Source organism: Lygodium microphyllum, chromosome 29, assembly GCF_053477565.2.
Source record: "Lygodium microphyllum isolate KBCC chromosome 29, Lygodium_microphyllum_v1.1.10, whole genome shotgun sequence".
Lineage (NCBI taxonomy): Eukaryota > Viridiplantae > Streptophyta > Polypodiopsida > Schizaeales > Lygodiaceae > Lygodium > Lygodium microphyllum.
This window is the reverse complement of record NC_141163.1, coordinates 78347203-78360096: the sequence shown is the minus strand read 5'-3', so window position 1 is coordinate 78360096 and position 12894 is coordinate 78347203. Positions and strand designations below refer to the sequence as shown.

Below are 12894 nucleotides of genomic sequence, written 5' to 3'. Positions count from 1 at the left end.
GCAAGATGATGAGAAAGGGCAAAGATATGCAATACACTTTGGTGCTAAAGTATTGACTGAACAACAGAGAAGATATCCACAGGTTAAAATAGAATTATGGGGAATTGTGATAGCCCTTAAATGTGATAAGGAGTATTTTATGGGTGCTCATGTAGTCATTGAGGTCCAATTTTTTGCCGATATTGGGTATTATTACTAGTAATGCTACTCCAGACATTGCTATGCTCCAGTGGATTGTATACATCAAATCTTTGAACCCTAAATTTCAGCATATTGCAGGAAGAGATAACCCAGTGGCAAACATGTTATCTCGAGCACGCTATGAGAATAAAGATGGGATGATGGATGAGGAGGAAGAAGATGACTTTCTTACGATTGAAAATGATGTTTTAAGAGTGAATTTAGCAATGCAAGGTGTTTCTATAGCATTAACAAAAGCTTGGACAACAAAGAGAAGACACTTTAGATGTTTTGCATCTTGTGTAGAAGTGTTCGTGGAAGAGAAATATGCAGGAGACTGGCTGAGAATTGGTCAATACCTTAGTAGATTAACAAAAAGAGATGAATGGTCAGATGAGGAGTTAAAAAATATTAAGAGGAAAGCCTATGGGTTTTTCTTAAAAGATGGATACTTATGGAAACATGCTAAAAAGAAACAGGGTATGCCATTGCAAGTTTTGGGTGATAGAGCTTCACAAGTAAAGGTTATGCAGTAATTTCATGAAAGCTTGTGGGCTGGTCATAGAGGTGTTTGGGGTACTTTTGCAAAGATCAAAGAAAGATATTGGTGGCAGGGTATGTATAAGGATGTTGCTCACTTTGTGGAAACATGTACGACATGTCAAATGCATTCATCTGTGAGACATCAGGATGGATTGCAGCCCACATATCCATAGTCTCCTCATTTTAACTGGGTGGTGGATTTGGTCACAATGTCTACAGGTCTTTGGCAAATGAGGTATCTTTTGTTTGCCTGTGAAGATTTGACTAATCAAGTGGAAGGGAGAGCTTTACGTACTAAGACAACAAATGTTGTGTGTACTTTTCTCTTAGAGGAGATCTTTTGTAGGTATGTCTGTGTGAGAAAAAATTATGTAGATAGGGGTGAGATGGATGCAAATGAAGCTCATGATTTCTTTGCACGGTTGGGGATAAATCTTGCTCTAACTTCAGCCTATAACCCTGAAGGAAATGGAAAAAGTGAAAAATAGGTCATCCACGTATTGTGAAGGCATTGGCAAAAGCATGTGGAGAGAAGGTAAAATAGTGGCCATGATTGCTTCATTATGCTTTGTGGGCTGATAGAATAACTCATAGTCCTGTTACAGGATATATGCCTACAAAATTGATGCATGTTCAAAAACCTATCATGCTGATAGAAGAGATGATAGTCACATGGAGTGTACTACCTTTGGAGGAGGAGTTGAATCGAGAGGAGTTATTGGCCTTATGCATTAGATAATTGGAAAGAAAGTCAGAAGACATAGAGGCATCAATTGCAAAGTTAAGGGCAGCAAGGATATAGAACAAGAAACAGTTTGACAAAAGACACAGACTAAGACCAAGAACCATACAAGATGGGGATTGGGTATTTGTTTATGATAGTAGTTTAGATAACCAGCATAGTGCCATGTGTAAAGTTTCCAAAAGATGGTTTGGACCCTATGTGGTAAGACAGGTATTTGATAATGCTACTTATGCATTAAATGAGCTGGATGGACAACCATAAAACTTTTGATAGCAAGGAAAATAATAAAATTATTCAAGAGGAGGGAATCTACTGCCTATGAGTTGCCAGAATTGGAAGAAAATGGTGGCCATGATATAGGGGGTAGCCAGGAAGATATGGAAGATGAAGAAGCAAAGGATATGGTTGCAGAGGATGAGGAGGGCTCAGAATCCGATGACAACTAGGATTTTGGCACATACTGGAGGATGTGTAGATTTAGAGGGGGTGGATGTCATGCCACTACATGGACACGGTGTGAAAAACTCTGGAATGCAAAGAGTCAATGTGATCTGAGTCATTAGTGCTAATGTTCGTGGCATGGATCATCCAAAAATACTAGATTTTTGGATAATTTTAATCTAATTTTGATATTATTTATTATAAAAAATCCAAAAAAGTTAAAAAAGCTTCTAGATTAGGATGGCACGCAAAAAGCAAGTGGCTTTTTCAGCCACTTATGGGATTTTCATAAGAAAGACAAATTGACAAAATCATGCGCGTTGCTATCACTATTAACAGGCTGAAAACTATAGTTTGAATGGGAAGAGGAAGAAGAAGTGATTTGGGAGATTCGTGAGTAGATGTCTTGTAGTTTTACCCCCCTTTTGGAGCCAATAGAGCCATTAGATTTGGGTTCTAAGTAGCAGAGAAGGAGCTGTTATTTTTTGATCCACATTTTTGTTCTATGAAGAAGCTCTAGGAGATCTAATGCCTGGAGAGTGCTTCTAAGTAGTGACTGACAAAGGATTTCAGGTTCTGTCATTACATACTGATTTGATTCATTGTTCTTTGTCATTATTGTGTTTACCTCTTGTGTATTCTTTATCTTCTCTTTCATCTCCTATCTCTACTTCCTTCTGCCTCTGATCCTTGGTGGATTCAACCTTTTGACAAAAACCCCTAGGACAACATGATGCACACACATGTTCATAAGTTACTTACCTGAGTCTATACCTACAGTCCTGAGTTGTGGGATTTTTCATATCTTGTTAAGTTATCATTGTACCTTATGCCCCTACATAGGATTATCTTATAATCGGAATTCTTGTTGAGCACTTTGACTAAGCAAGAGCGATGAACTAATCAGGAGCTCAAGAGAATCCAAAGAAAAGCATATGGGTATTTCTTGAAGAATGGCCAACTATGGAAGCATCCAAAGTAAAGAAATAGGATTCCACAAAGGATAATATGTGATAAGGAGACTCAACAAAAAATTGGGTATTTCTTGAAGAATGTCCAACTATGGAAGCATCCAAAGCAAAGAAATAGGACTCCACAAAGGATAATATGTGATAAGGAGACTCAACAAAAAATTATCAAAGATTTTTATGAGAGTCCATGAAACTCTACGGGCTGGTCATCGAGGTGTGTGGACCGCTTTTACGAAGATCAAAGAAAGATATTGGTGAAAAGGTATATACAAAGATGTGTTGTAGTTTCTAGAGACTTGTGCTACTTGCCAAAGTATTCCAATGTGCAATATCATGATGGTCTACATCCTACTACCTATCCATTACCCATGCATTACAAATGGGTGGTTGACTTAGTGACTATTCCTATGAGACTTTGGCAAATGTGATACATTGTACTTGCAAGGAAAGATCTAACAAATCAAGTGGAAGGTTGAGTATTAAGAACAAAGGCTATAAGTGCAATATGTAAATTTCTTTTGGAAGATGTTATTTGCTACTATGGTTGTGTTGGAAATTTAACTCTAGATCAAGGAGAGTTGGATGCAAAAGAAGCTAGGAAATTATTCTTGAGGTTGGGCATAAAGCTTGCTTTCACTTCAGCATACAACATTGAAGGCGATGGTAAAAGTAGATGCAAACACCTACCTATCATCAAAGCTTTAGCCAAGGCATGTAGATGTAAGATTCAAGAGTGGCCTAGGATACTTCCATATGCTTTATGGGTTGAACACACTACACATAGTACAGTGATAGGATATATACCTGTTGAGTTGATGTATGGCCAAAATCTTATTATGCATTTTATTGTGGATATTATTACTACTTGGAGTCTGCTATCTTGGGAGAATGATATGAACAAGGAGGACCTTTTTTCTTTGTAGATTTGATAGCTAGAAAGGAGACCTGAAGACATCAAGATTGTAACCATGTGGTTAAAATATGCCAAGTTGAAGAATAAAGATAGGTTTGACAAGAAACATAGGCTTCATCCAAAACCCATTGAGAAAGGAGATTGGGTGTTAGTCTATGATAGTAGTCTTGACACTCAACATAGTACACTCAGAAACATTTCTAAGAGATGGTTTGGTCCTTATATTGTGAAGCATGTACATGACAACACAAGGTGTTCTTTGTGTGAGCTAGATGATACAAATTTGAAGATTCCTATTGCAGGAAAAAGGATCAAGAGTTTTACGTGACGGAATGTAAGCGAACCAATTGAAGAACATGTTTAGGATGAAGAATAGATTTATGTTGACTTGGATGATTAAGAGGATGATGAATATGTAGGGATAGAAGATGAATATATTGATCTAGATGAATATTAACTATGTTGCACATATTGAAGGATGTGCAGAGGGGATGGATGTCGTGTCACTATGCAGACACAATGTGAAAAACCCTTGAGTACATCATCATCCGACTTTCTTGTCAATATCATATTTTTAATTATTATTAGTATCCATAGTATGGATGGTTCAAACTTATAAGATTTTTGGAAAATTTAAGCCTATTTTGATATTTTGGACATTATTTATTTTAAATATCCAAAAAGGTGTAGAAAACTTCTAGAATAGGATATCAAGCAAAAAGCAAGTTGCTTTTCAGCCAGTTTTGGAGATCTTATGCAAAAAGAAGGGCTCTCAAATTTCTGCAATGCGTGATCGTAGTTTTTAATTAGCAAACAACACTCCAGATTGTGAGCAGAGAGAAGGAGCGATCCAAGAGAATTTTGATTAGGTGTCCTAGCATTTGACCCCCCTTTGGAGCCAACAAAACCATCAAATTTGTCATCTAAGTAGTAGAGCATAAGCTAGTTTTTGGTGCAAGTTTTGGGCTATAACAGGGAAAAATAGGACACAGTGAAGGGGAGACTCATTGTAAATAGGTTTTTTTAATCAAGGATTGGTTTTGGGATACTTTGAGCCTTTGATATTTGTATGTGTGTTGTTTCATCTCTCTTGGTATTTACTCTATGTAATCTCTATCATTATCTCTACTCTCATACAAGAATCTGCCTAATCTCTTACTACTATTAATCCTAGCTTCAGAATCTCTCTAACATCATATGTATCTATCCATCCATTACTACTCTTATTCCCTCCCATAGCTAGAGACTTGGTGTCTTCTTGGCATACGTCATTATCTTGACAACGCAAAGGAAGAGCAACTATAGGTTATGAATAAGAAAGGAGAGTTGAATAATGGGATCAAGATCATGAAGAGGTAACTCATTCAATGGGGCAGCTTGATGCTATTAAGGGCTGATGTTGCTTTGTTGGAGGGAAGGGTGTTCTATAATGGATTTTGTGGGGGTTCATATGACAAGAAAAATCAACAAAGGTTCTAGCATGATTTTTGGAGGGATGATTTCATGCACGTAGTCTTATTCATCATCAGAAGGATCGCTATTTATGGGGTTTGCTTGCCCTCCTATACATAGTAGTCATCATCACATGTAGAAGTTGTCAATGCAGCTGTGTATTGGGAGACCTAGCATACAAGACATGATGAGAGTGCAAGTTTCCATGGAGGAAAGCAAGGAGCTAAATGGAATATTTTGTAGGTTGGCTATTGTCATGGTTGGAGAATTGGAGTAGAGCAAGTATGATCATGAAAATGTGATGGCACTTTTTTTAAAAAGCCTCAAGGCTTTCAAATAAAAAAGAAATAATGCTTTTTGATACAACCTTAAACAAAAAAGAAAAATCTTTAAGCTATAAGGACAAACACAAGTCGAGTATGTAGAGAAAAAACAATATAAGGAGAAGAAAACAAGAAGTATAGGCCCTTCTCTTATGGTTATCTCAAGTCTTGATTATGAGAAGAGGAGGGTGGAGTAAGATCTGTATTTTTTGAATGTTTTCAAGCATGGTACCAATTGCTCGATGTATCACAATAATCGAAATTAGAGGTATAAAGACTGAGTAAAGATATTTTTTATGAGCTCGTTGTTCTTTGCTTTTTGTAGATTTGAGGTCATAGATATTCTACATTGTGTGTGCTCTTCATGTATTTATGGTTAGAAGAAGCATTAAAGCTATATTGTGGATTGAGCGAGTTGGTATTTAGCCATGTCTAATTGATGTTTTCTAGATGAAATTAGCATTCTAACAAAGTCATTTACTTTATTAGCACTCCTTGCCATCTCCTTTTTGGGTTTTGTGAGAGGATTCTCTTCTGGCATTGCTCATGGAACATCTTTTTTTAGTGCCCCCAGTGAGGAGTGCTAAAAATATCGACTTTGTTTGAGATTGTTTTTCAAATGGCCTTGTTCTTTTTTGGAATTTCAAGGTACAAAAGGAAAGGATCCTCACCAATTCCTCAAAAAATTAGAGCCTGGATGTATAATCGAGTAAATTACAGGATTGACCTTAAAACTTTAAATTTTCAATTTTCAATTGTTGAATCAGGGTAGAAATTGGTTTGAAGATTATGAAAAAAAACTAAAATTGAGAAATCCTCATATTCCTATGGAACATGAAGCTACCAGACATATGTTTCTTAATTGACTGAAAGAAATTGAAACTTCCTAGGGCCTTTGGCAAAAAATAGAAACTTGCTAGTAAAAAGAAGATTGGACCATAGAAAATTTCACCCTAGAATACACTCAACTTTGGGATCATTGGAACACATCCCTAGGCCTAGGAGAGAGAACACTTAATATGTTAAAAATAAAACATTTTGTGAAAAAATTGCAAGGAGAGGTGACAACTAAGTTAGAAATTAAGTAACCAAGTACCTTTGAGGAAACAATAATGATAACTATAGAAAAAGGAAAAAAAATGAGAAAATAAAAAAAGAGAACCATAGAGAACACCTAACATTGAAAACAGAGACCAAAAATGGCAAGGAGATGGATGAAATTTTCAAATTTTAGTGAGACTAAATGCACAATTAGCTTTGGAGGTTGAGGACCAATTGTTTGGGTAAATGCAAAACATGAGGTTAGGAGCATTGAAAGGAAGACCTTGGGGAAGAGGTAGTGGGGGACCTATAGGACAAACTAGTCAATAAAATTAAGAAGTGGAAGAGGAGGGAATGGAAGAAGATATTTTACATGACCACTAATTTGATATTCTTGTGGGGAGATAGGTCACATAAGCACACATTGTCCATATCCACCTAGAGTAGGAGGGGATATGTATCATTTACCTCAAAACTTTCCGAGTAGAAAAATGCTTTTGAGATAGAAATAAAAGGCCATACCACATTCCAAACACCAAGACCAATAGAAGAAGAGAAATGACAAAGTGTTAACTATATTCTTCTAGAAAAGCAGAGTGAGAAAAATAAAATAGTTAATGTGATACCAATAAACAAAAGGAGGAGAAATGTAGAGAGAGATGAGCCTAAGACTAGTAAGGCCAGTGAGGAAAGAGAGAGAGATTAAAAAAGGAGACAAGAATAAATGAGAAATAAAAGAAAACCTAGGAAACATTATCATGCTTCTAACATTCCACTAGGGGAATGGAAAAGTGATTATGACCTAAAAATATATATGATGGGTAAGAAGGCTGATATATCTTTTTCTTAGTTAATGGATTTTTATCCTAGGATGAGAGGATAATGAAAGAAAATAGTGAAACTGAAGTCCAAGGAAAGAAAGAGAGGAATAGTAAGAGTTTTATGGATGCTCGATATAAGAATCAAAATATAGGGGAAGCATATATTCATGAAGGAGCACAAGTTAGTGTGATTACTCAAGCTTATGTAGATCACTTTGAACTTTGAATTATCAAGAATCAAAGTTTCAAATCATGCTTGGTAATCATGATAAAGCAAGGTGCCTAGGCATAATTCAAAATTTGGAGGTCAAAGTTTATGGTGTATCCATGAAGATCAATTGTCATGTTATGCCAATAGGGTTAGGGGGTTTTCCATTTATCCTTGGTAGACTGTGGCTTAGGAAGGTAGGTGTAATACATGATTGGGGAAAAGGAGCCATAACAATTTATTATCGTAGAGAAATAGCAAAAAAAATTGATATGCCTTTGAGAAAAGAATTGATGAATGAGGATGAAAATGAACAAAATGAGGAGAAGGGGAGTGATAGTTCTAAGGAAAATGATAGTAAAGATGAAAGTTTCAGAAGCGATTATGATCAAGAGGTGTCATCCATTGCAATAGAGTCAGTAAATCTTGAGAGAGATGGGGAGAGACAAGAGAATCAAGAATTTCTTGATGGTAGAATTGAGTGTTTGAGAGGTGAAGAGAAAATCGATGAGGATTTTTTTATTTTTTTAGAAGATCATGAGGGGGAGGGCTTAGAAATTGAAATATTTAATGATGAAGTTGAGGATTTGAATTTTTTTCCGAAAGAGATTGATGTGATTGAGTGTGAATGTGAGTTTTTGGATGTGAAGGATGATTGAGAAAGTATTGAGAAAAATTTTGGATGATTGAGAGAGTATTGAGGTTATGGATTTTTACTCTTTTTATGATGATGTTTTTGTGTGTGACTCTACTGATTCTTTTTTGGTTTTCAGTGAGTTGGATTATGATAATTTGAGTATCCCTAGAGAGACTTTTGTTTGTGAAGTTACTGATGTTGCTTTGAGTACACCTAACCTCATACTTCTTGATATTTCTATGGATGATTCGATGGTTGATTTGGGCAACAATGAAGAAGAGAAAACTTCATCTGATAGTTTGGTAGTTTCTTTAATATGTCTAGTATTTTCGATAATGATTGTGATGATTTTGATTGGGGTTTTGAGAATCTTGAGAGTAACAAAGATGAAAATATGAAGAGAATTTTGAAAAAGGCTATAAAAACAATTGAAATATTAAGAGAAGAGAGATCTATAACTAGGGGAAAGGAGATGAAAGGTAATTGTGAACTGGTAGTTGAGGAGGATTAGAGATTTGAGTATTTAGAGGAAGTTTATGGCCCTAATGATTTTCCTAGTGTTTATGTTTTTTATGTTGTTGAAGCTTATTGTGAGATATCTCATGAGATTGGGGATGTTATGTGCTGAGAGTGGAAAAAGACTGAATTTTTGTTGTTTTTGAGGTATGAATGATTGGTTTTTAATGGATTTAGAGTGATGTATGGTTGTTAAAGAAAGTGTTTGAGAGTGTTTTGTATGATATTGATTATGTTTTGGAAGCTCATGATGATTTTTAGTGTAGATATGAAGCTCTGTGATGTTCTGATAGGTTATGTTGAGGTTCTGATTGGTTCTGACACCTTCTGTATAGCTTCTATTTTGTTCTGATTTTCTTCTGTATGAAGCATGGATTTATTATTGATGAAGGTTGAAATATTTTGAAAGATTATTGAATATTTTTGATAGTTTGGAATGTCTTTAGTATGAATTATGAGGATTTGATGTTCTCTGATGACCTTTTGTAACCCTCTATTGTTTATCTACTCTGTCTCTGCTTTGTATCTGCTCTGTTCCTGTTCTATACTGTTCTGTAGATCTTCTATAAGTGTTTTGTAGAGTGTATGTGTGGCTTTGGGAAAGTTTTATAACTTTTGGAAATGATGAATCTAAGTTCAAAAGAGCTAAAACAAATGGAAGAAGTAGCTGCTGAAGACTGAAGAGAAGTGATAGTGACAGTAGTGAGCTATGAAGAGACACTGTAGTAGCTCTGGTGTCTCTTCACATTAGAAATACATCTTGGGAGGTGCATCCATGACCTAAGAAGGATTATTTAGAGTCATTATTAGAGTATTGTAGTGAGGAGATGATGTACTATTGAGAGAGAGAGAGAGAGAGAGAGAGAGCTAGAGATAGTTAATTCTATCAAAACAGTGTAACTGTATATGAGAGATTGAGAGAGAAAACTATGAAGACATTGAAGATGAATACTATGTGATTGATTTCCATTCAAAAATGGTGTATTCTTTTATGTTCCTTGTTCTATTGATGGATTTTATGAAGATGTTGAAGATTATGGTTGATTCTATCAAATCCGTGGAAGATCTCAGGGTGCTGGATGGAATGATCATGGTTCCATTTGGGTTGACCAATGGACCACATAGTATGCAGAATCTGTATAAAAAATGGATTAAAAGCATAAAAATTAAGTTCACCAGTGGCTCCTGTCACCCTGACCGTTCAGTCCGGAGAAAAGATGATGATGATGCCCCCTGCCAACAAAAGCTAGAGCTATCAAAGCCTCGGCTTCTAGAAGGTACGTGCTATGTGACATTCTTGGATGTATCCTCTGAAGATGAATACCTAAGTCCAGAAGAAATCACCACTCACACAGAAGCAAACAAAGCTCTGATAACCTTCTAGCAACCTCAACAGACAAACGAGTCCTATGTTCAGAAGGAGGACACTGGTTCTAATGGAACATTAGATGATGACACTATTCTCTTGAAAGAGTCAGACCTCTATCCAGAAGAAATCCTTGGAACGTTTATCCTTGAAGTGGAAGGTGAAAGACAAGTGACGTTCCCGGATAGTGATGGTACTCAACGTCATCTGAAAGTGGGTCTCAATCTTCCAGAAGGAGAACTAGTGGTCCTGTGAGACTTATTAAAGGAGAACTTAGATGTGTTTGCTTGGTCATATAAAGATCTAAAGGGGGTTGATCCCACAGTATGCCAATATCACATTGACCTAGAGCCTGATGCCAAACCTGTAAGGCAAAGAAAAAGACGCACGAATCCTAATTACTCTGCTCTAGTAAAGGCTCAATTATTGAAATTTCTTGAAGTTGAGTTCATTTATCCTGTGGCTAACAGTGAATGGGTTTTGCCCATTGTGGTAGTACCCAAGAAGAATGGGAAACTTTGAATATGTGTCAACTTTCGAAAGCTCAATTCGAAGACGAAGAAGGATCATTTCCCTATCCCTTTTACCGACCAACTGTTGGACATAGTGGCAGGCCATGAGCTGTATTTCCTCTTGGATGGATTCAGCGCGGATATAACCAAGTCCAAATTGCAGAAGAGGACCAAATCAAGGAGCTGATGGATGTGAATACATAACAACTATAGATATTGAAGGTGAATACAACCACTCGAGTAAGTTACTCATAAATATATATGTGCATCACGTGGGTTCAAAATAAGGTATTTTTAAAATACAATTTTATAGATTTTTTACACGCAGAAGGGTGTCATATAAGGGGTTATCACAAATTGAATAGAAAAGGGTTATGTTTTATTCATGAAAAACTCACTAATAATGATATTTATAAATAGGCCTTGAACGTATGTGATGTAGAGGATATACATAAAGTAACTTCCTCAAGTACATCCAACAAATCCACTCCTATGGGAGGTAGAAGAGATGTGATGTGATCAAGCGTAACATTTAGCCACCAAATGTACTCAAAAACCAACTATTTTTCGAGTCTTCTATTTTTATTGTTTAAGGAAGAACCATATAGAGGATATTTTCTCTTTGAAGAAGATGTACAAAAGAAGGAAGAAAGATAAAGAAGCAATATTCAACTTGTTGGAATCCAAGATGACCACCCAAGATATCATACCAAAGTCTAGAGATTTCGGTCCTAATTTTGGCCGAAGGAGGTTTCCCTCTCAAAGTTACTGAGGACGAAAGTAGAGATCACAGGTCGATTGTTACAAATGAGGAGAAAAGGAGCATATCTCACCGAACTATCCAAGCCCTAGAAGGTCCATGGACTATAAACCCTTATGCAATCAATGCAAAGGAGAAGGCCACACTACAAAAGATTGTCCTAGTCCAACTCTTGTGAAAGCTACTCCGGATACCCAACAGAAGACCCAAGAACCTACTTTCAATTTGATGGAATTGGAGGTTGCCACAATAACGTGTGTAAAGAAAAGAGAACCTACAGTTTCAAAAGAGAACATTACCTCTGCCAAAATAGTGAAGTCAAATATTCCCAAGGAGAAACAAAACAAAATAGAGTAGAACAATGTAGTATAGAGCATTGTACTGCTACAGAGCATCACAAAGATAGTCATAGAGATAGGACCTCACATCCACGAAATAGAGGATGCCGAAGTACCTCCAGAAGTAGAAGAAATGTAGAGGTTGATGTTCCGAGAGGAAAGAGGGATGATAAAAGTGGACCCTATTAAAGAATATGACTTGGTCAAAGACCTAGACACCTTCAAACCAAACCTAGCATTTAGACAATTGTTGATGTTGTCTCCTAGCTATCGAAAGAAATTCAAAAGCATACTGACAAGAAGAAAATTCCTAAGGATTGCTCCCTCTACATCAACCAAGTCCATCAAAGCCCCAATGCTTGTGAAAGAAGTGGATGTGGGTAACAGTTTCTTGGATCCAAGCACCCTAGATATTGATGTGTGGATTGAAGGATGCTTTATAGCAGGTGCATTGATCGATGGCGGCTCATCAGTGAACATAATGATGGATGTGACAATGAAGGATATAGGCTTGCAAGGTATGTAGCCTACATAGTGGCTTATCAAACTGGTAGACCAAAGCATAATTAAGCCTTTGGTCATTCTCCCATATGTGAAGACAACCCTTGTAGAAAGAGATTATTGGTTGACCTATTTGGTGGTCAAACCAAATTCCTATGGGACCTCATACCCTCTGCTACTAGGAAGACCTTATCTTTTTTAAGTAAGGGCACGAACGGATTGGTTCAAAGGAACCCTAACCCTAGGCAGAGAACCCAACAAAGTGGTGTTGAAGCTATATGGATCGCAAAAAGATAATGAATCTACTTACATTGAAGTCACAACAAACTCCTCCAATGAAGTAATAGATGGCATATCAGGAGATAAAAAAGTTGTCAAATTTATATTTCCCAAGAAAGCAAAGGCACAGTCCCTAATAGTGGACACTCCAACTATCGAAAGAAGCAAAGTATTTGTCAATGGGTGAATACCTCTCACTTGAATCTTGACTTTTGAAGTCACTTTTGACAGTGAGATAGAAGCATGGATGTACTATTTTCCTTGTTACATGGCCTTAGCAGAGATAAAGTCAAAGACAGAAGCAAAGATAGATATAGAAGTAGAGGTAGAGGACATAAGAAAGAGCC

At 36.6% G+C, this 12894-nt stretch overlaps 1 pseudogene; it reads left to right on the top strand.

The window, feature by feature from the left end:
• The first annotated feature begins 3067 nt into the window (after positions 1-3067).
• Positions 3068-4250, top strand: LOC148010826 (uncharacterized; annotated as a pseudogene).
• The last annotated feature ends 8644 nt before the right edge of the window (positions 4251-12894 follow it).